We start from the raw sequence: 23,754 nt of genomic DNA, 5'->3' as shown, positions 1-23,754 counted from the left end.
TCCCCTGCCCCTAGTACTTACCAGTTTAGAGTCAGCTGCAACTCCCTGCTGCAGCCACCGGGGACAGCCCAAATCATCAAAGGTCTCTGAATTTTTTCTGAAGATTCAGAGAGCTTTGAATTGATTTGGACTTTTAGCTTGGTCCCCTGATTCGATTCAGATTTGGAGATTTGGCCACCGTATCAGGCCAAATCTCCTCCAAATTGAATCACCACCTGAAGCTTTGCACGGCCCTACCCTGCACTGTATAGTGTTGCAGTGGAAAGGTATAGGATTCAAAATAATCTCAATAAATTTGGAAAATTGTCCATAATAAACTGGATCAAATTCAGTGAGGACAAGTGCAAAATATTACACTTAGAGAAGAACAATTAAGTGTACACATACAAAATGAGGAACCAACTGGCTAGGCTGCAGTATTGCAGAAAAAGACCTTGGGGTTATAGTGGACCTCAAGCTGAATGCAAGTCTGCAGTATAATATTGATGTAAAAAAGGTTAAGAGCATATTGGCTAATAGTGTACATTTTTAACTGCTAAGTGAAAGCTCCCTGGTTTTCTTGTTATGGATGATGACAAATGCTATCAGAGGGACATGGATCATCCAACTCTCCTTCCCATTTCCTTTCAACATTCTGACAAAGGCATATGTATGTCTACAGTCACACTGCAAGAACTAATCCTGTAAGTAAAAGTCCACCAGTTGAAAAGTAACAGTTCTGGATCCCTTAGATACTACTAAACCTCAGGTTTTCCAGAACTGAAAGAGATGTGAGATTTGGAAAAATGTTTCTTGATTTATTGAGTTAGTGTATTTTGCATTTCATGTGTAGTAAGTTTGGACACGTGTGGTGTTGGTCAGTTCCATTTCTTGTTTCCTGGACATGCAGGCTCTTCAATGAGACCTGCAAAGAGAGGGCTGACAGAAGCAGCATTGCTGATTTGACTTAGGATCCAGAAAGTTGTCTGTATCCTCCTTTTTCATACATGGGGTCCTTCCAAGTGCACATCATCATCCTTCTCAGCATCTAAATGAAATAATTGGGAAATCTAATGAGATAAACGTTTCAGCTCATGCTGCATTGTGCAGATGACACCCTTTTCTAGATTGCTTTACATCTGCTGAAATCACTGCCTCTTGAAGCTTTTTGACAGCAGGGCTGGGATCTGTACCTAGATAAAGAGCAGCTGACGGAAGCTGAAATAGGATAAGACTGAAATGATGTCAGTGGGAAGAGGTGACATTGATGGAGCTTTCTTCCTCCATAATGATCACTTCTTTTGAATGTCAAGTGGTCCCTAGCCGTAAGCTCCTTTAAACCCTTCTGTAGCATTAAAAAAAGGCGGAGTGGGGAGGCGGGAAAGGGAGTTTGATTCTCATTTTCAGATACTTAGGAGATTGCACCTGATCCTTTCTAATGCAGACCTGGCCACAGTGGAACAATTTCCACTGGAACAGTTGGCTGGAATTGCAACTCTACATGTCTAACAAATGAATCATTGTGCTCTGAAAAAGACCAGGCTAGTTTGAAATGCAGCAGCCTTTCTTCCCAGTTATTCTGTTACTTGAAACATGTTATTCTTGCATGCCGCTTTCAGTCCTGTTTCCCACCCCTCCCTTCCCCCAATTAAGAGTCTCAGTTTAGGGTCACTATCCCAATCTCTCTTTCACCCCCACCTCGTCAAGGTTTAATGGGATGGGTGCTATGTTTCTCAGTGTCTTGCAGTGATCCTCTGCAGCTATATTTCATTGGAACTAGATTTCTGTTGACCAGTGTTGGTGGTTTGTGTAATGAGCCTAAGCCCAGCTGGAGATGGGCCCACCCCAGGCCCCAGCTGGAAGTAATCAGGGACTGGGATGAGTCATCTCCCAGGGTGACAGGAAGTGGGCCTTGCCAGCTTAGAACAAATCAAACAGCAGCAAGGCGTCTGGGCAACAGAGAACCTTACTGTGCCTCTGGCATGCTGGGCACACCTAAACTTGACTCCCTCATTTGATCTCAGCTTGTGACTCTATGCTCTGACCATTTGGCTTGGACCCTCCTGCCTGTCTGTGCTTGCTCCTATTCCTGTCTTGTACTTCCTGGCCTGGATCAACTGATTACTCAGACTGTAACCTGGTCTCATCCCTCAGCTTGCTCTCCTGGGCTAGGACTGATACCTGACTTTGACATTGACTTCCACTCTGGTAAACCCTTGACCTAGCACAACCCACTCAGACTAGATCCCTATGCCCTGGTCAACCCTTAGTGTCTGTGACTGGATAACGGCTCTTTCATAGGAGCAGGACTGAAGGGATGGATTTTTTTGCTAGAAGAAATAACTGCATTCAGAGCTAAATGAAAAACATACTCCTCCATCCAGGCTTTCCTACAACACAAATATTCTAATACATTGTTTTTAAAACATTTTTAAATGAATTTATTCCCCACCCCTGCCCTCAAGGCTTGGTCTTAAGTAGAAAGCAAGCAAGGGAATATTTCCATTTACTTTCAATAATGGGATGTGTTCAGGTACTACAGAAAGCTCATAAATTCTTTGCTTGCTAGGCATTAATACTGCAGAAAAGGATCTGGGGGGTTATGGTGGGCCACAAATGGAATGGGTGAATACCATGATGTTGTTACAAAAAGACCAATTTCATTCTAAGATGAAACAAGAGGAATGTTGCACATAAGATATGGGACATAGGTTATTCCATTGTGCTTGGTATTAGACTCCTGCATCCTGTTCTGGGATTCATGGTTTAAGGAAGATGCTGATATATTTGAGAGGGTCCAGAGAAGGTCACTGAAAATGATAAAAGCTTTGGAAAACATGATATGAGGAAGGGATGAAAGATTTAGGTTTGTTTCTTCTAGACCAGGGTTGTCAAACTTTTCAGGGTCCGTGGGCCAAATGGGTGGCATGGGACCAGTCTGTGGGCCAGATCTGATCTACAGATGGCCTGCATGCACTGCATGTGTGTGGCAGAGCACCTTTGGTGCCTGCCACTTTAAGGGCTGAGAGCAGGCAGCAGGGCAGCTGGCAGGTACAGGTCAGCCCTGATAAGGTGGTCACATGACCAAAGGAAGGCCATGCAATTGGAGGAGGGGGATGAGCAGCCTCCAGTTTAACTCAGGCCCTCAGGGCTGAGCCAGCAGTCTACTGTTGGCAGCTGGAAGAACACTGCCTAGCTGAGCAGCTGCTCAGAACACCTGTGGAAGTAAGGGCAGGAGCTATGGGGATGGCAGGAGGCTCCTGGCCTTGGGGCATGACTGAATACTACACCCTGCTGGGGTAGGAGGGTATGGTGGGTCGGTCCCTAGTATTTGCCATGCCAGTTGCCTCCCCAGTAGAAGGCGAGTAAGGGATGCCTTGTAGCTCCAGCCCCCACAACTTAGTGGGTAGTAGGGAGGCAGTGGGGCCAGGCATGTCTTCGGACACCTGAGCCTGTGGGGTTTAAGAGCCCGAGGCCCCAGGGAGGGGGCACAGAGTTGGGCCCAGGGAGGGGGCAGAAGAGTGGCCCCAGCAAGGGGGCGGAAGAGTGGCCCCAGCAAGGGGGCGTAGTGTTGGCTCTGGTAAGGGAGTATAGTAAGAGAATGGGTTGCATAGAGTAGGGCTACAAGGGTGGCCAGAAGGGCTATGCAGTATCGGTGCAGAGTCGGGTTGCAAGGGGCAACCCGAAGGGCTGCACTGAGGGCATGCAGAGTAGAGCCACAAGGCTGACCTGAAGGTCTGTGTATAGGCCAACCCCACAAGCAGTTCAGGGAGTTAGCCGTAGTGAGGGGTTGTGAGTTAGTGTCCCAGTGTGGAGGAGTAACCCCAGCGAGGGGGTGTGAGAGAGTGAGCCCCAGTGAGGGGGGCATGAGTCTGGAGCCCAGTGTGAGGGCACAGTGACTGCAAGCTTCAGTGAGGAGTGAGAGTCGCATGTGAGACTCTGGAGCACGGGTCACAGTGTGAGGCACTGTAGTGATATGGATGCCATCTATGAGGCATGGGACACAGTATAGGGTAGGTTGGAGCCATGTATAATGCCATAGGCATTGGTGCATGTAATGGGCAGCCTCCCACACTTTACAACAATAAAAGTGTAACAGCAAGACGTGGCATAAGAATGAGGGCAGACTGCCCTAGATAGAGGGGTGGGCTGGTTTGGTGACCGACCATGAATCAGCCCCCTGTCACAATGTGGCATGCAGGTCTAGTCTGAGACCTATGGGCAGCACTGGGGGCTGAATGATAGGGCTGGATTTAGCCCACAGCACATATCTTTGGGACCCTTGCTGTATGGGGGTAGCTGTCTTTCAGTATGTCAGGGTCATGATAAGGCCACCCCTGGGATGGCCGTGATGTCCCTTGGGCACCGTGACCACGATGGCTCTGCCCTGTGGGCACCTACTAATCTCTCCTGCCACATCTTGCTGTTTTAAATGATGGATTGGGAGGCTGCCCTCAAGTTGCTGCTTGGTCACAGTCCTGACAGTTTCCCCTAAACCCTGTTGATTACTGGACACCTTTATTGGGCCCCACACTTGGGAGGTGTATTATGATGTCCGCCCAGCCTTATGGGCTAGATGTGTGATTCCAAAATTGCCCCTTTATCATGCCCTATGCCTTGCAGATATTATGTAAACATTGTCTCCTTGTGTTGAGGCCACAGCTTAGTCTGGCCTCAGTAACTATGCCCTCTCTGGTGCTGGGGGTCTGCTCACCCCCTGTCACAGCGCCCTCTGGCACTGGGTCTGCTCACCCCCTGTCATGGCACCCTCTCTGGCACTGGGGTCTGCTCATCCCCCTATCACTGCACCCTCTGGCGTTGGGATCTGCTCCCCCGTCACTGTGCCCACACTGGTGCTGGGGTGCCCACACTGTAGTGGGCCCCCAATTAGGCCCCCTCCTTCCCCAGTAGCCACCGGTTTATAAACAGAAATCAAAATATGGGCCCCTGGGCTATAACATTATGCAAGCAGTTCAGGGTGTGCTCTGTCCCTTTAAAAGAGTTAAACCTCTCCCCCCCAGCACTAAATGCCTTGTAGGCCAGGTTCCCTGGTGAGCTCCTGGAACCCCTTAATCCTACCAGAAGTAGAACAAGCAGTCAAGCATCTCCACTTAGCTTCCTCTAAAAGAGCTCCTTCCCCCTTGGCTGCTGACAGAGAACTGCCCCTCTAGTCCCAGCCCTGGGGTTTATATGTGCCCAAGGCCCTGCCTCTTCCTGTCAGCTGACCACCTGCAGGTGCAGGCTAATTTCCTCCTTAGGCCTGCTGCCACAGTAACCTATATCTGTGGGGTTCCTGTCTGACTGCTAGGGCCCTCTCTCTGGGCAGTTTCTGCCTTTAAAGGAGCAGGCACCTTAGCGCCCTGCAACAGTAAGTTTGTTAGAAAGAAACTGATCAATTGTTCTTCAGGTCCATGTTGTAATAAGAAGTAACTGTGGAAGTATCAGGCTGGAAGGAGGCTATCTGTGTTGTTCCTCAAGGCTCATTTTTGGGACTCATCTCATTTAGTATTTTTCACTCACGATCTGGGCACAAAAAAAAGGAGTGTAGTAATATAATTTGTTACTAATGCAATGTTGGGAGGCCTCATCACTCCAAAGGAGCACTGGTATATTGGTATATATAGGAAGAACTTGATAACCTTCAGAACAGGAGTAAGAGAAATGAGATGGACTTCAATAGAATAAAGTTCAAGGTCATGCACTTAGCAGAAATATTTGTTACTAGCTCTTATAAGCTGGAAATGTCAGGAACAGGACTGGGATATACCAGTCAATCAAAGGCTGACTCTGAGTCACCAACACACATTAGCTGCAAATTCCAGAAGGTATTAAGGAAAGTATTTCCAGTAGACATAAGGATGCATTAATGCCATAGTACAAGACATCGGTGAAAACTCATCTGGTGGAAAATGTGCATGGTTCTGGTTGCTCAGTGTAGAGGGACCCAAGCAGAGTGCCTGTACTGGGATGAGGCCTGCCTGCTGTGCACTCAGCAGGTGTCTCGTTCTCTATCAAATCTCGCCCAGTATGACTTGATATAACTGAGAAGAGATGTAGGGAGGTAGCATCTGCTTAAAGAGAGCCAGCTGAGGTTGGCACGAGTTACTGTTGGGGTCTTCTGTGGGGCTCCTACTTTCCTACACCCCACCCCTTTCCACTCGGGGTTCCAGTTGGTGTTGGACACAGACATTTGGCTGTCCCAAGTGACTTGCTGTTCAGGCAGAGAAAGAAGCAGCTAGGTTGTCTAGAGTCAGCGTGTTCCAGCTATGCTTACTGGACTGTACTGCGAGTTGAAGGTCAGCCAGGCTTGGCCCATGTAAAGAAGTAAATAAACTAACAACTCAAATGACCATGCCCTAGACCCTTCTCTGGCCCTCCAGGCACCTCAGTCACCTTTCTTCAGACAGTCTCAGTCCCACAGGGATGGCCCTGTACTGGCTCAGTCTGTGTGGGTCTGCCTATCCTACGCAGACCCCCGGACTAATGTGGGGCCAGGGGAGCTGCAAAGCCTGGCTTAGTCCCAAAGGGTACCTGGCTTTTCCCAGTAGCTTGGTGATCCAGCATTGGTCTGGAGAGCTCAGATGCTTTGTGTCTCAGGCTCCTGGTCCCCTGCCTCTGTGGGAAATGTGATGAGAACTCTCATCCCTCTGTGTGTTCCCCTAGTCCTGGTGTCAGCATGGGCTTATGTAGGGGTTTCCAGGTTGGCAGGAGCCAATCAGCCCCTTGCTTGTCCCCACATACCCGGATGCTGTTGGCAGGTGTTAGGAGCCTCTGAGGAGTTCGTCATTCCTATCAGCTGCTTCCTCCAGGCCCCAGGTGGCACTCCATGCACTGGCTGCCTGCTCCCACTTTGGGCTACAGCCCAAGCCCACATAAGGCTGAGGTTCTGACCCCTGCCCCTCTCTAAGCGCGGAGCCCAGGGGACACCTGCCATACACTGGCTGCCTGCCTGGCAGCATAACAAAGCATGCCTTGGTTGCCCCGGCTCACTGTTTCCCTGCTCCATGTGGACAGTGTCACCAATGAGAGCAGATGTTGCAGTATATGCTCAATGCACCTTTTTACATGATAGAATGAATCTGAGAGGCTAGGTAGCTCCAGACAGCTTTGCCATCATAATCTGCTACAGGTTACATGGGGACATGACGCAGCATAGGAATGCAATTGTGAAAGAAATACTAGGAGACATTAATATATTTATTGATATAACTGACTACATGAATTCCAGATAGCATCAAAGACTAGTGTGAGATCTGTCCTCGGGCCTGTCCTTGGGCCTATAGTGTTTAACATCTTCATCAATGATGTGGACACTGGTGTCAGAAGCGGACTGGCCAAGTTTGCCGACGACACCAAACTCTGGGGTAAAGCATCCACACCTGAGGACAGGAGGGTGATCCAGGCGGATCTGAACAGACTTATGAAATGGGCAGACAAGAACCTGATGGTGTTTAACACCGAAAAATGCAAGGTTTTCCACCTTGGGAGGAAAAACCTGCACCATGCTTATAGACTCGGTAGTACTACGCTGGTTAGCACTACAGATGAAAGGGACTTGGGGGTCATGGTTGACCACAAGATGAACATGAGCCTTCAGTGTGACACTGCGGCTAGTAAAGTGAGCAAAACGCTGGCTTGCATCCATAGATGCTTCTCAGGCAGATCCCAGGACGTCATTCTCCCACTGTACTCGGCCTTGGTGAGGCCGCAGCTGGAGTACTGCGTCCAGTTTTGGGCTCCACAATTCAAAAAGGATTTGGAGAAGCTTGAGAGGGTGCAGAGGAGGGCCATGTGCATGATCAGAGGTCAGGAAAACAGACCTTATGATGAGAGGCTGAGAGCAATGGGGCTATTCAGCCTGGCAAAGCGCAGGCTCAGGGGTGATCTGATGGCCACTTATAAGTTTATCAGTGGTGCTCATCAGGATCTGGGGGAACGACTGTTCACCAGAGCCCTGCAAGGGGCGACAAGATCGAATGGTCACAAACTCCACTTTGACCGGTTCAGGCTGGACATAAGAAAGAACTTCTTCACTGTCCAGGCCCCCAAGGTTTGGAACAGACTACCACCGGAGGCGGTTCAAGCACCCACTTCGAACTTCTTCAGGACACATTTGGATGCTTATCTTGCTGGGATCCTATGATCCCTGCTGACTTCCTGCCCCTGGGGCAGGGGGCTGGACTCGATGATCCTCTGGGGTCCCTTCCAGCCCAAATGTCTATGAAATCTATGAGATTGTGCTAATGCTGGCTGAATTATCCTAGTCAAGGCCTACTGAAACTCTAATTCTTGTACATTTAATAATGGCTCCAGCTCTTGAATCAGTATTTTACCTACATTAGGTCCTTGGATTTCAACTCCCCCACAAATGTATTTCAAGCAAAGCCTTTTCTCAGCAAAATAAGTTGGTCATTTTTCTCTCAAAGATAATTGCTTGCATGTAGGCTGCAGAATGTCACATTACCATACAAAGGCCCTTTAAAAAACACTGAGCCTTCTTGGAAACACATTGTGTTAAGAAAAAAAATTGTTTATTTCAGCTGTCTCCTGTATTTAATAACACTTAAAACCTAAGTCTGAGGGTCTGAAAGTGGTTTACCAGCATTAAAATATTAAGCCTCCAAATGCTCATGACATATCCATGTATTATCTCATGTTGCAGTCTGGGAAACCAAGGTGCAGAGAAGCTAAGTGGCTCATGCAAAGTCATACAGCAAATATGTGCCAGAGCTGGGAAGATGACCCAAGAATTTGGCCTTCAAAATGTGTGCTCTTGCTCCAAAAGCCCTCACTCCCTTCTTACTCACCCTTCTCCGTTATAGGGAAAAGAGACATGGAAAAGAGCCTTTGACCTTTGAGGTCATTTGCTTCTGCCTGTTGGGCACCACCTGATGCCAGCAATTTCTTTTTTGTCACATAATTATCACTGTAACTGCCAACTGAATATAATGCAGCAAGAGCAGATGAGCAGCTAAGCAAGAGACCTTGTTTTTATAAAATGCAACAGTGATAAAGAGAGGGAGAGAATAATACATGATCTGTGGGAATATTGGCTAGAAAAGCAGAACTGCTTCTCAGTTTGAATGTCTTTCAGGATTTTCCAAGTAGTAGCAGGACTGAAGAGGCAGCTCTAAACTGAAATTAAACCTCATTAGCTGCATATACACATTAATTACACCTCTTTTGCAATAAAAGAAGACACTGTCATCCATTTAAAACTAGGTGGCCTAAACTCCTAGAAAATGTAAAAGAAAAAAAATCTTGCAAGATAGGAGAGCTGGATGTGAGTTAATAGGTCTTGTAATTTTTTATGATTTTTTGAAAATAATACAGCAGAGGTCTGAAGGACAATCAGTTAAATATAGACAGGTGCCCTGCAGCCCTCAAGGATACTTTACAGAGCATCTGTGCTGGATATGCTGTAACTTGGGGGAAGTATCAGGCCTGGAACTTTTTCGAGGGATCTTCACTTGAAGCATACAAGTGCAGCTGTTCATCTTCATTTACTCCAAACTGTCACTCTAATGTCAACATTTTCCAAAAGTCGTATTTGTGGCTGTGTAGCACCTTGCAAGTCAGGGTTTCAACTGAGGACTGATGCTGGGTTTGAAAATACTGACCTAAAATGTATTTTTCCTTTCATTATATTTTTGTGTGTGTCTGAGCACATCATGAGGGTACTCCACATGCAGAACTGCCATTGGTGACAGATTTGGTAAGATAGGGGCTGGTGTAAAAGAAACAAGTCATTAACATGGCTCAGATACAAGAATAAAAACTTCTCAGACTTTCACTTCATCCCTCTGGAAGATGACTATTCTTTTTGAATATGTAAAAATTCTTGCTTGAGGTGCCAAAACCCTAGATCAGTGGTTTTCAGCCTCTCTAGACTCAAAGCACCCATCAGAAAATGCCAGCTTTTATTTTTCACTTCTTTTTTAATTACATAAAAAATAATAGAGCAATTCTTAGATGGCAAAGAAGTCAGAAAGATCACAACAGGTCAGCGTGTTTAGGTTTTTGTTATAAATCAAATTTACGCACCTAACAGTGCTCACATAGTATAGCATCTTGTGACACCCTTGAAAGGATCTTAAGGTTCCCCAGGGTGCCTCCGCATCCTGGTTTTGAATCACTTCCCCAGTTGCTGCCCTCTGTAGAGAAATATATCATGTTTAAAGCAGCATCCCTCTCCCTCCTCTAAAAGCTTCTTTTCCTGTCCATTCATATGGGTGTCTCATCCCCGCAGGGACCACCATGAGAATGTTTTAAAAGCATTTAAGATTCCTGTTACACTTGTGATATGGCAGATTTATGTTTTATAAGGTAAGCGATATCCAGCAATCCTAGGGGAGTGTAGGAGCAGCAGTACCATGGCAAGTAAGTTTGGCGCCCAGGGCAAAGCCCACAGTGGCAGCCAACCCTCACCCTGCACACAGATTTGGGGGCACACTCCTCTGCTCCATGCTTCCCTGGGAGTTCATGCAGCAGTGGGAGCCACTTTCCCTCCATCCCCATGCCCCCCCAGATGAACTGCTCATGGCTTCATCCTATGCCCTGCCCTGGCTGGGCAGCACCTGTTGGCACCCCTTTGCTTCAGTGCCCAGGACGGTTGCCCCGCTTGCCCCCCTCCTCTCCTCCTTGCTACAGCACTGAGGAGCAGACTTCTCAAAGTGTATGTGTGTGTCTAGAACAGGGGTGGGCAAAATGTGGCCCACTAGGCCATTCTATCTGGCCCGTGGGGCCCCTAAAAATTTTTAAAACTGAATGTTTATCTGCCCCTGGCTTCCTGTCATGTGACCCTCGATGGCTTGCCAAAACTCAGTAAGTGGCCCTCCGCCCAAAATAATTGCCCACCCCTGGTCTAGAAGAAAATCAGAGATAATGGCAGGAAGTGAAAGTGACTAACCAAACTATCTTGCCCTTGGGCCTAAGCTCAGCAGGCAGAGGGCACGTCTACACCCTGAGGTGACAGGGTATTATAGAGATGTTTGCTAGCTACAGCAGACTGGGAGAACGCACAGAGGGATGAGAGCTCTCATCACTGTTGTAAGCTAGCCACAGCAGTGAGGTCAGCATGGGATAATTTGCCAGCTCTTTGGATGTGTAGAGCTCTATGCTGCCATAAGCAAACTCCTACCAGTATTCATCTGGCTAGGGTATGTCTTTATGCTACACTGCAGTATTTGGCGTGACTGCGACAGAGGAATACCCTGAAAGTTCCATGGGCCAAGAATCCCTTCCCCTGGTCCATTGTGATTTGCCATGTACAAATCTCTCAACAACAAGGGAGCCAACCAATGTACATTTGTATTCGAAGTTTATTTATTAGAAACACTGGGCCATGTTGTGCCCATATGCTGTCTTATGAAATTCAGTATTACTACTGTGACTTCTATTCCCACCCTCCTGATTTCTTACCCTTTCTTATGCTATATGTAAAATTGGCTAACACCTTCCAGTGCAGTGTGTCTGCAATAAGGTTTTAAGAACATCCAAAATGGAAACCTTCCCAATCAGGACCACAAAGTGAAATAAACTTGAAAACACAGGACCAGGCTCCCAGTCTTCACCAAGATCCCTGTGTACTGCCAGAGTGACTCTGTGCCAGCCTTAAATGGGCAGTTGTGAGTTCCTCTGATGTGGGGGTATGGCTTGGCATAGCAGCTTACAGTGTTTGATCTTTTCCTCTGATGAAGCAGTTAGAGGGCATGTTAGAGGTGAGGTGGGGGGAGTTGGAGCACATTGCATTGTGGCGGTCCTGGGTTGGCAGAATGGTCTCTAGGGGCATTTATAGATATGCTCAAGGAGGTGTGGGGTGGGCATGGGGGGCACTTTAATTATAGTGGATCTGAGATGTGTTCTAATTAAAGTGCCCAGAGCATCATGTGTCTCAGCATCCCCACACTGAAAAATGGTGGTGGGGGCACTTTAACTAAAGCTTATTGAACTAGCTTTAGTTAAAGCACCCCTGCCACCATTTTCCAGCATGGAGACACTGATACACATGATGCTGGAGTCTGCTGGAGTGCAGTAATTACCACGCGCCAGCAAACTCGATTAATCTGTCTATTCTCTAAGCCTGGCCCCCTTCCGGTCAGATGCCTTCCCTGGAGTGCCTCGACTGCAGCTTTTCTCTTCTTAAAGTAGCAGGAGCATTAAGCTCCTTGTTATGGTGTCATATTTCTGCTGTAATCTGATCTTTACTTATAGGCTCCCCTTTTTTGGATTTGGAGTGAAAACTGAGAGCAAAGAATAGGGTTGTGCTGAAGAGGCAGAGTCCCCAGATGGTGATGGTGAGAATGGATGAGACAGAATAAATGTTTTATTGCAAACAGAGGCAAAATTTCTAAAAAAAATTTCAGTGTCTTGTCTTGACAAGACTCATGAATAAAGAGAAGTTACATAGCAAGAGTATACGCTCTCTTGGACTTCATATGCATTAAAATGGCATTGAGATGCTTCAGCAGAGACTAAATCCTCCTTATGCTGTGTTGAAGCACATCTTCTGTCTTGAAGAATTTACAATCCATGTTAAATAAACAAAACAGGGAAACATTAGCACTGTCCTACAAATGGCGATCAACTTCAACTAATGTTAAGCTGGATGCATAAATAATACAATCCCATCCATCTGAAAATCACAAAGTGCTTTATAGACACTGATTAATCCCCACAATGACACTGGGGAACCCTATTACAGAGATGAGTTAACTGAGGTACAAGGATGGAAAGTGACATTTTTAAGATCAGGTTTATGACAAATGTGGAAATAGAAGGCATGTGTCACTACCAAGAGACGAACCCTACCCATTATGTTATTCTAGAACTTAGGAAGAGGCAGGGAGATTCCTTGTTCTCATTAAGTCTTTATTATAACAACTAACCCCGACCCAAAATGGTCAACTGAACTCTTCCTGTGCTGTGGATGATATCACTCTTTAGTAAGGGAGTTAACCCCTATTACTACATCCCCCTTTTTCAGGGGAAAACTTGATACACACAAGAGGAACCTAAATAAAGTAGAAACATTGGTTAGTCTATTCTTTTAGACCAGAGTAATTCACAGTCCTAATTTATTTGATGAAACTGAGGCATGTCCAATGGCTTGCATTGTTTGTATTTTGTTATAACCCAGGGGCTTTTCTGTTGTCTATTATATCGGTGGACCGGGATGATGCTACTGGGAAGGAGGAGGCCTCATCAGGGCACACTACTGTGTAGATCCCCAGCACCAGTAAGGGCACGGAGACGGGGCTGAAGAGACCCCAGCGCCAGAGGGTGCCATTACTGGGGCTAACAGCCCTGTGACGACAGGAGGCCAAACTAGACTGAGGCCTCATCAAAGGCAAATATGTTTAAATACCACCTGCGAGGCATGGGGCGTGGTAAAGGGGCAATTTTGGAGCCGTGCATCTAGCCCATAAGGCTTAGGGTGTCTCGGGAAGCAACCACTAAGACCAGGACCCAGCAAGGGGTCTAAGGACCCTCAGGGTTTAGGTGAGGGACCATCAGGACTGTAACTGAATAGAAACTTGTGGGCAGCCTCCCTACTTATTAGTTATACTAGCAAGACATGGCAGGAAAGATTAGAAGGTGCCTGTGTGGCATAGCCAGCACGGTCACGGAGCCCTAGGGGCATCATGGCCATCCCTGAGGACATGTAACAAGTCACCCTTCCCAGCGCCATCTTCCTAGTCCTCTGCGCCTTGCATGGGGCGCCCTTGGATCCTTCTTTGGGGTTTTTATGTCCTGCCCTACACTCTTCTGCCACGTCTTGATGGAAATTAGGATGATGTTCTTGTGAGCGGGAGGCTGCCTATTGTATTGGGTGTGTTGGGGCCTTTCCCCTATGTGGGACTGACCCCTGATTTTCTCTAGCTAGGCCTCCCCATCTAAACCCACTAAACAGGGTTTGACTCTGAGGCTCTAGCCTTTTCCATTGTCTTAAGGCCCGGGGGCCCTTCTCCTGCTCCAATCTGGAGCCTGGTCCAGAGGCCCGGGTGCCAACCCCACAGTCGGAGGGCTGCAAGCCCAAAACCAGGGGACGACCCCGAGCCTGCAGCCTCCAGGCCACAAAAAAAATACCAAAATAAAGCTGCACCACTGGCGCACCAGAGCTCCTTGGCTTTTAGAAAGTGCCTAGCTGGCGCCGGGGTTTGAGCCCCCTCTCCGGGGCTTCTCGCTGCCCCCTCTCCGGGGCTTCTCGCTGCCCCTCCCGTCTCCGGGGCTTCTCGTGGCACCACCCTCTCTGGGGTTGGGGTTCCCATGTTGCCGAGGGCCCCCTAGGAGACCTCCTCCAACCCCTAAATGCCTCTCCCAAACCTCCAGTGTTTTATACAACAAGAAACAAAACACAAACCCCTAGGCTGTAACATAAATTCAAGCTGCTCGACTATAACATTATTCCCGCCACATCAGGGGTGCTGTATCCTTCCCCCAGTCTCAGAGCTGTACCTGCAGTCTGGCCTCTCCCCTCTGCTTGCTCTGGGAAAGCTCCTTCCCACATGGCAGCTGGCAGGGAACTGCCTGCCTGGCCTCCGCCTGGGAGTTATATAGGAGCCAAGCCCTGCCCCTTCCGGTCAGCTGACTCCCACCAATTGCCATAGCAACATGCACCTGTGCCTCTTCATTACTACTCCACAAGTAGCAGGCACCTCAGTGCCCTGCTACAGGACCCTGCACCGTGACCATGGACAAGTTTTGAAACCAAATCATTGATCATACTTGGGAGGGTTGTATGGAGTTGACAACTCATAAGCAACTCAGCTGGACTCCACCCATGCTCCAGTGGTGGTGCATACTAGATCAAGAGTGCCTTATAGAGAGACCAGCCATCCTAGCCTTCAAACAAGTGCCAAACCTCGCCAACCTCATCACCAGAAGCAAACTTCCTCAGACCCAGAACACACCAAAAGGATCCAGACCATGCCATGACAAGAAATGCAAAACCTGCCAACACATTTTCACCACCCCCACAATTACTACACCCCAGAACAGAGCCATCAGCATTCCAGGATCTTTCAGCTGCACCTCCAGAAATGTTATATAGCTTACCCAATGCACCAAATGCCCTGATGGAAAATACGTGGGAAAGACCAAACAACAACTACACACCAGAATGAACGCACGCAGGAAATCTATCAAAGACAGGAATACCCAGTTACCTGTGGGGGCACATTTCTCACAAGAAAACCACTCCCTCTCCAATCTCTCCGTCCTGATCCCCAAAGGAAACTTACAAAACACTTCCCAGAGACGAGCCTATGAAATGCACTTCATCAACCTCCTGGATACTAAAGATCATGGACTAAATATAGACATTGGATTTATGACACATTATAACCTGCCTGACATCTGACTCCCCAGTTATCTCTCCACTATTCATCCCCCTTCTCTCCCCCACAGCCTGTCTCTTACTCATTGACTCCTCAGTCTACATTTTCACTGACTACCTGTCTTGTATGCATACCAGACCAGCCTCTGGCTTCTTTACTTTTCATTCTATCCAGCAAAAGCACACACTAACTACAGAAACTTCCTTAGCCTGACAAAGGGTTTTTGAACCTGAAAGCTTGCTTAATAATTGTTTTCCAACTATTTAAGTTGGTCTAATAAAAGATATCAGATTCACTTAAAGAACCTTGTCTGCTTATAGAGAGAACTTCATTCTTCTGGAGCAAATTCTTCACAGTCCACACCACACATTCTGCTTCTCCATTACTACAGGGGAAATGTGGACTGCTGGTGACGTGCGGAAACTCATACTGGGCTGAAAACTGCTTAAACACAGCTCCAGAAAATTGTGGGTCATTATCAGTTCTTAAAACTGAAGGTATGCCATGGCGTACAAATATACTCTTCAATGCCATTATAACCCTCTCCGTTGTGGTGCTCTGTAATTGTACCATCCCCAAGTAATGGGAATAATAATAGCAATGAGGTAAACAGAACCCTTCCAAGTGAATAGATCAGCTCCCAACATCCACTGATGATGATCTGGTAAATCAGTCATAAGGCATGGCTGCACATGGACTGGTCAGTGTTGAGTGCAAACCTTACCGCTGGCCACCCAGGTCTGTATGTCATCATAGATGAAGGGCCACCAAACTGTCTGGCAAGCCCTGGCTTGACATTTTTTAATAACCTGGTGAGCATCATGATTCTTCTTTAGGGTTTCCTGGCATAGTGTTGAAGGTATCAGTACTCTGCTGTGGAACGTGACTAAGTCTCTGACAACATTGAGATTGAGTCTCTCGTTGGTACTTTGCCAGTTCACAATCCTTGAATCTTACTTGAGGCCATCCTTCCAAGCAGTATTTCTTTATCTTTTGGCAAGAAGAATAGGCTTTTTGAGCTTTCTGAATTCTCATTTGTAGTGAAGGAGATATGGGTATCCCGTCTGCAATAATGTCCATGTAAACAGTAATATCTTACTCCTGGCAGAGTTCTTCTGGAGACAGTGGAGTCTGTAATCATGCCCTAGAAAGAGTATCAGCTTTTGTAACTCTTTTTCTGGGATGTGTATTATACTGTATGTGAATTTTAGCATTCTGAGGCGAAATCTTTGGGTTCTTGGTAGAAGTTAATCGAGAGGTTTGTCTCCTAACAGAGACACAAGTGGCTTGTGATCAGTAAAGTAGAAGTCAGGCCCACAAGGAAAGTTCTGAGTCGCTCACATGTTCATGTAACTGCTACTGCTTCTTCTATATGTGCATATTGAGTTTCAGGTGTAGCAAGCACTCCTGACACAAAAGCAATAGGGGCCCAGTGGCATGCTTCCTGATGTTGTTGTAACACCCCACCAAACCCATATGAGTTTCTTGTATTGCATCATATTGGGCCAGTATCAGGGAGGAACTGAGGATAGATTTGATCTCATTGAAGGCCAACTGCTGTAGAAGTCCCCAGAACCATATGTTCTTGTCACTTAAGAGGTCTCTTAAAGGCTTTGTTATTGTCGCCAAGTTTGGCACAAAACAGCCTAAGTATGTGGCCATGACTAAAAATCTGTGTGCTATGAGGACGTCTTTGGTTTCTGGGAACCCCTTGATGGCTGTAGCTTTTGGGCCTGGTCAGATTCCGTGTGGTGTAACCCAATGTCCAACAAACATGAGCTGCAAAGTAGCAAAGGTGCATTTTTCATTAGGTGTAACTCCAGCTTCCTGTAGTTTTCTGTGGGTTGCAGCCACTCTTACATCCTGGTATGCGTTGGTGGTCCCAAAAATCAAAATATCAGCAGCATAGGAAAGAACACCTTCTAAGCCATTCAATATCTGTGACATCAGAAACTGAAAGAATTCAGGAGCTGATGAGATTTCAGGTAGTCGTTTAAACTGGTAGCATCCAGATGGAGTAATAAAAGTTGTTAGCTTGGATGATTCAACAGCTAGAGGAATCTGCCAGAGCCCTGTCCAAGGATCCATTTTTGTGAAAACTTTAGCTCCTGCAAGTTGAGCTATGGTGTGTTCCACGGAAGGAAGACTGTGTCTTTCTCTGCATATGTACCTGTTCAGCTGTGGGAGGTCAACACATATCCTAATCTTACCATTGGGTTTTGGCACAACCACCATCCCAGAACACCAAGGAGTAGGTTCTTCAATCTTTGTAATTATTTCCATTTCCTCCATGTGTGTTAGCCCTTTGTGGGGGAGGAAGGGAGCAGGAGGCCCCCGAAACCCCACGCCCCATAGCTAACAAACCTGGGTTATGCCCCGCGGCACAAATTGCCAGGGCGGGAACACTCACCCTCCACAGGTGTGTCTGGAGGGAAGGCCTTGAGGCAGTTCCGTCCACTATACAGGAGATGCCGAAGGCAGCTGGAGAGGAGGAACCGGAAGTAAGCGGCGGCGGTGCGGATGTTGGCGGGAGCACCTGGGTGCGGAGAAAGGTAGCCCGTAGGCACGGGAGGACCTTCTGGGGTAAGGGCAAACCCTAACGGGACACAGGAGCCGAGGAGCAACCGCCCCAGCGCAGACACTGACAGTTCTGAGCCGGTGAGAACAGCTCGGCTCGGCAAGAGCCGGCGAGCCGTATTTCCTTTAATAGAGGGGCACTCGCAGCTAGGAAGGTGCCGCCGCTGCGATGGAGAGGGGCCAGTGGACTCCGCAAGCCCTGGAACGAATCAGGTACTGAAACTGAAGTCCGAGGAAGGGTGATAGCCCCACAGCGGACAGGGAAGGACCAGGGAGGCCCGTGAAAGGTCCTGGCAGCCTCCAGGCTCCGGGGAATCCCTGGCTGTTAGCGTTAAGTTGTTTTTTTTTCTGCTTTGATTTATGGACCCCGGGCATGATATCCTGACAAGGGGGCTGAGCAGACAGTTGATCAACCTCATGGAGGTACGGGCGAGGGTGTAGGGGCAGAGGAGCCCTCGACAGCGTGGGACCCCTGGGATCGAGGAGTCTCATCTGTGGACTGACACACTCCGGATTATTCTCACCGAACCAAGAGGTCATCAAAGTCGTGGCAGGTGTTCCGGAGGCACCCAGCCTACAGACGAACATTTCCAGGGGGAGTACCCTGGGGATGATCCCCTACCAGGAGGGGCGGAGGCTACAGTGCGGAGTAACGAGATTCGAACGAGCCCCTCCCCTGACACTCTTCTTTAACTTCATCCATTAGTGGCAAAGGTACCCATCTTGGAGTAGTTAATGCATATGGAATGGCATCAGTTTTAGGCATATCTGATATTCACCTGACATTTTTCCCAGACCAGAAAAGATCAGTGGGTATTTGATTCTGTCATACTGCTCCAAGGATTTCTGGTCCACTATTCTAGTCAATGGATGAGTTGTGGTGCCTGTATAGCCAGTAAGCCAAGTAAAGGCACAGCAAGATTACCAATCACATAGACTTCCTAGTCTATTTATCTCTGCTTCAGGGTCATCTTTGCATTAAAGGATCCCAGTACTTTGAGGGTAGTGTTGCCTGGTCCCCATAGCTGTTTGGTAGGGGTAAATAAGATCCCATCCCTATGTGGGCTGTAGTAAGAATCAGGGCTAGGTAAGACTGCTGCTCCTGTGTCTATTTTAAATGGCATAGGCTGTCCACTGAGCTCAATTTCTGTCATCCAGACTCCTGGATCTGATGAAGACTCTGTAAGTTCATCTAAAAGTACTGTGCAATCCTTTTCATCCTGTTCTGTGACTTCACAGACTCTGGTGGTAGAGCAACAAACTGAAGCATAGTGGCCTGTCTTTTTACATCACTGACATTATCTCTTCCATAGCAGGACACTGAGCATGATTATGTCTTGGAGTTTGTCCACCTCTGTGGCAGTGGCCTCCTTTCCCACTTGTTTGCCGCTGTGGGCACTGGTGGAACAACTCCCTGCATTCGTTGTGCCTGTCAATTCTATTTGTATTAGTTTGTAGTTTCTTTACAGTGTGCATTGCATCCATATTAACTAAGGCTTGACAGGACTGAGAATCACTCCTGATTTCTTTGTTGCTGTTTAACTAGCTCTGATTGGTGAGCCTGTGTGATAGCCCAGGAGCATTAAATCAGGGTCCAACTGTAATCTTTGTGAGAGCTCTGTATCCTGAAGTCCCACAACTAAGTGGATCCTAATTAGCTACTCATTAAGTTCCCCATATTGACAGGATTCCGTCATTGTATACAAAGATGTGATGAATCTGTCTACAGTCTCCTGTTTATGGAGATTGAATCTAGCTTATTCATCAATCACATTTCTTTTGCCCAGAAAATGATCAGTTAATGCTTCTATCACTGCAGCATATTGCAGTGACAGCAGAATTTCATTCACCTGATCTCCCATAGAGTAGATAAGCACTTGGTAAGCTTCCGAATGTTTGTCTAGGCCTGACACATCCCTGTAGCAGTTAAAATGCCTGATCCATTGAGGCCACATTCCAGGGTATTGGAAATCAAACTGTTCTGGTGGTGCAACTTTGAGTGGCTGCATGGTCTCTATAGCCAGCCTCAGCACTGTACTGGGCTCTGCTGCAGGTAGAGGCATCTGGCTCGGCTCTGCACTGGGTTCAGCTGCTGCTAAAGTCGGATCCATCAGTTGGGAATCACCTGTCTGATTTCCTGTTGATGGCAGGATTTGCCACTGACACCACGTGTTATTCTGGATCTTAGGGAAGAGGCAGGGAGACTCCTTGTTCTCCATAAAGCCTTTATTGTAACAACTAACCCCTGACCCAAAAGGTCTACTGACCACTTCCTTTGGATGACTGCAAGCTGTAGTAAAGGGGTTAACCCTTACTACTACATGCATTCTTCATGCTCTGTTTTCCAAAATATGTTGTGTTGTGGCTTTCTGATAAGTGCTTAAGGATCCCCTCAGCCACTCAGTTTTGGCCTACTCCTGAGAGTGGCACTTGGGTGTGTCTGGCTCTACTCTAACAGTGACAACACAGCATTATTTTTTGGCAAGAGTATAGAGAAGGAATGAGTGAGCCTGGTTGGTTTCTCTGTAGCAGTCCAGGGATCCCTGCAGAGACCATCTAGAAATGCCTCTAGTGACCCAGTCCCTACAGTAATTGGGAGACAACACTAACTCCCATCAAGAGTGGATATTGACATTAACAATTTTGACAGCTTCTACTTCCACCGTTGTTGGCACTTTCCATCTGCCTCCTTACCATTGTACCTGTTAACCTTTCCTCATCTTCAGTCCACAATATTAATTTACCTGCTGTGCTTCAAAATAAGTCCCCAAATTCTCCCAAGCCACATTGGCAGCATCTAGGATTCAGCCAGGCCTGCATCCTGTGTATGTAAAATGGAGCAGATTATTGCTCTTTCTTTTCATCCAATAACTTCCTAGAATTAGTGACATTTATCAGCAGTTTCAGTTCCTGGTTTTGTTCATAGGATCCTTCTCCAGATACATGAAATGGCAATTTAGCATTCAAACTTCTGCAGTCTGGAGTACCTATTGATGCTCTCATTAAGCCAGAGATTCTGCCTGCTGCCTGTCATCCTGTTTCTTGTCGCAGATACACCATAGCTGGCAACTGGAATAGCCAGTTAGTTCTTCAGTGTGGCTGTTTGAGGTCACTTATACCATATTTCTCTCAAATAGCCTATAATGATAAACTTTGAAAATACCCTGTGGGCTATCTTTCTCTGATTCTTGAAAATTGTTTGCTCCCTCCTTTCTGATCATAAATCTGCATCCAAGGAAAAAGAACTAAGGTCATTTTTTAATTTAAGCTATGCCCCACCTAGTTTTGCACTTTTTTTTGGATCCAGATCATTTTATGTAAGATACCTTACATGAGAGCTTTCCTGGTCTCTGCCCTTTCCCAAACTGGAAGGCAGCCAATTTATTATCACTTCTTTTATAAGAACTAAGGCCTTAAAAATAAATTGCATGGTAATATCCCTTGTCTCAAATACAGAAGTGCAGCTTGCAGAAACTACAGTTCCCAGTATGCAGCATTTTATATTTATCCAAATGAAGATTTCTCAGATCACGGTGGAACACTTTATGCTGAGCTCTCAAGTTTCTATCACCTGCCCCTCTGTATTAAATATGAGATAGCTGTACGCTATGCTGGGCCTGCAGCCGCCTATAAGAGTGACTGAATAAAAAGATACTATTATGAAATCACCACTTAATATTTAATGACTTCCTAAGTGCACATCAGCAACACAGCCTTCATCATCCTTTATCTGTCATCAGTTCCTGTGGTGACCAATTATGGCCCCTTGGCAAGTCATTTGGCCGAGGCTTAAATGTTTGCATTTACAAAACCTATTTTGTATTGTTTTGACAAGCTCTTTGTGAATCCAGAGAATGTCTTTTCTTCCTGCATTACAGACACCATCAGTGTAAGCAAGCATTCAGCATGTGTAGGTCTACTCATGGTGTCTACATGCTTTATTTTAAAGTCCAGTGCAGTATTATTAACTCACAAGACACTTACAGAAAACATAGAAAGCTTAACAGCAGCTGAGCTATAGGAATTTTCCTAGGCTATTGCATCTCTGAAAACCCACTGAACTTAGTTATTTCAATTATAACCCGGGGGCTTACTTTTTGTTATGGTTCATACTGGAGGACCAGGAAGGGACTAGCAGGGGAGGCTGGAGGCCCTAGTGGTACCTGAGGGGCACACAATTACCTGGGAGCCTTTTGGGGGTGAATTCTGAGCTTGTGAGGAACAAGACCTGAGCCCTAGAGGGACAAAGCTTGAGCTGATGAGAGGTCAGACCAGAGCCCTTGAGGGGCAAATTCTGAGTCAATGAGGGGCAAGACCAGGGCCCTTGAAGGGTGAATCCTGAGTCCATGAGGGGGTGAGACCCAAGCCCTACAGGGGTGAAGCCTGAGCCTGTGAGGGTCAGGACCAGAGACTTCGATGGGCAAATCCTGAGCTGGTATGAAGAAGAGACCAAAGACCATGGTGGTGAGTCTGAGGTCCTTGAGGGACAAGATCTGAGACCTGGCAAGTCAGCACCAGGACCAGGGTCTGTGGTCGACATGGGAACAATGTGGGCTGGAAACGGAGTTCGGGTGTGACACTGGGCCCCGGAAAGACCGGGACCCTGGTAAAGATCTAGGGGCCTGAACAGGCACAATATTGGAGGCCAAGGCTACTGAGATGAGTAATGAGTAACACTGGCGAGGCATGGGCATGGCTGTAGGGGAGGTCAGAGACCATAGCTCATAAGGGGATTGGTATGCTAGTGCACTGACTGGAAACGGGCAAGAGGCCATTCTGGATACCTGGGGCGTCCTCCTTTTCCCAAGTTGGCTAACTACAACACAGCATGGCCGGCGAGAGGAAGGGGGAAAAGGCTCAGAGAGCCAGAGTGCAGCAGGAGCTACACAGTCACCAGGGAACATTGCAGCCACTCCTGGGGCCCTAGATCTGCCACACTAACATATTTATGAAGGTGAAACAGAGCAAGGAGATGGCTGTACTACTCCAACAGTTTTGACACCTTACCAATGATGACAACTTCACGCAGAGATGTTAGATCATGATTGGGGCGGGGGAGGCTGTATATTGTTGGTTATATTTAAAAACAAAAGTATGTTTGTTCTGTTGGAAACCCAATCTTCCATTCTTTTTTTTTGTTTTGTTTTGTTTTTGCCAAACTGATTCTTCACAGGAAAAATGTTTTACTTTGGGTTGAGGAGAACTTGAAATATTCCCAACCAAACATTTTGACTCAGAATCTTTGGACGCCTCCTCCCCAGTCTACTCTAGCGGCTAGGTTCTTGAAGTAGATTGTTTCTTTCATGATACCCTGCAGTCATTGGAGTCCCAAGATAATAGGAAAGTAGGGCTGGAAGTGACCTTGAAAGGTCACCTAGTTCAATCCCTTGATCAAGTCAGGAGCATCCCTGACTTTGCTGTAAGATGCACCATGAAAACTCATCAAAAGAGATTATGATGCATAATGAGACCAGTAGGCCACCTGGGTGCCCATCCCATAGTGGGGAATGACAACACAAGGCTATTGACTTGATGTTGCACTGAGTCAAAACAAATATATTGATTCAGTTCCACAAAATGAAACAAAACAAGAAAAATCGGAATGCTGAAATGTTTAGTGTTTGCTTTAAAATTTGCTAAGCTGATATCTTAAAAAGTTTTGGATTTTGTTAAAATTTTCCACAGAAAATTTAAGTGCAAACAGTTTTTTTGTAGAAACTTTCTGCAAGAGAGGAACAATTTTCTGACTAGCTCTATTCTAGTTGGAAACTACCACAATAAGTTGCTTCCAAGCAAGCAAGGGGGAACAAAAGTTTCACCAACTATCTATGAGTGCTTCCTGAAGCCTTTGCAAAGAACT

The sequence above is a fragment of the Gavialis gangeticus genome, unplaced genomic scaffold (assembly GCF_001723915.1).
Source record: "Gavialis gangeticus isolate Ggan-Ray unplaced genomic scaffold, GavGan_comp1, whole genome shotgun sequence".
In the NCBI taxonomy this organism is placed as follows: Eukaryota; Metazoa; Chordata; order Crocodylia; family Gavialidae; genus Gavialis; species Gavialis gangeticus.
Note: the sequence above shows the minus strand (reverse complement) of the source record.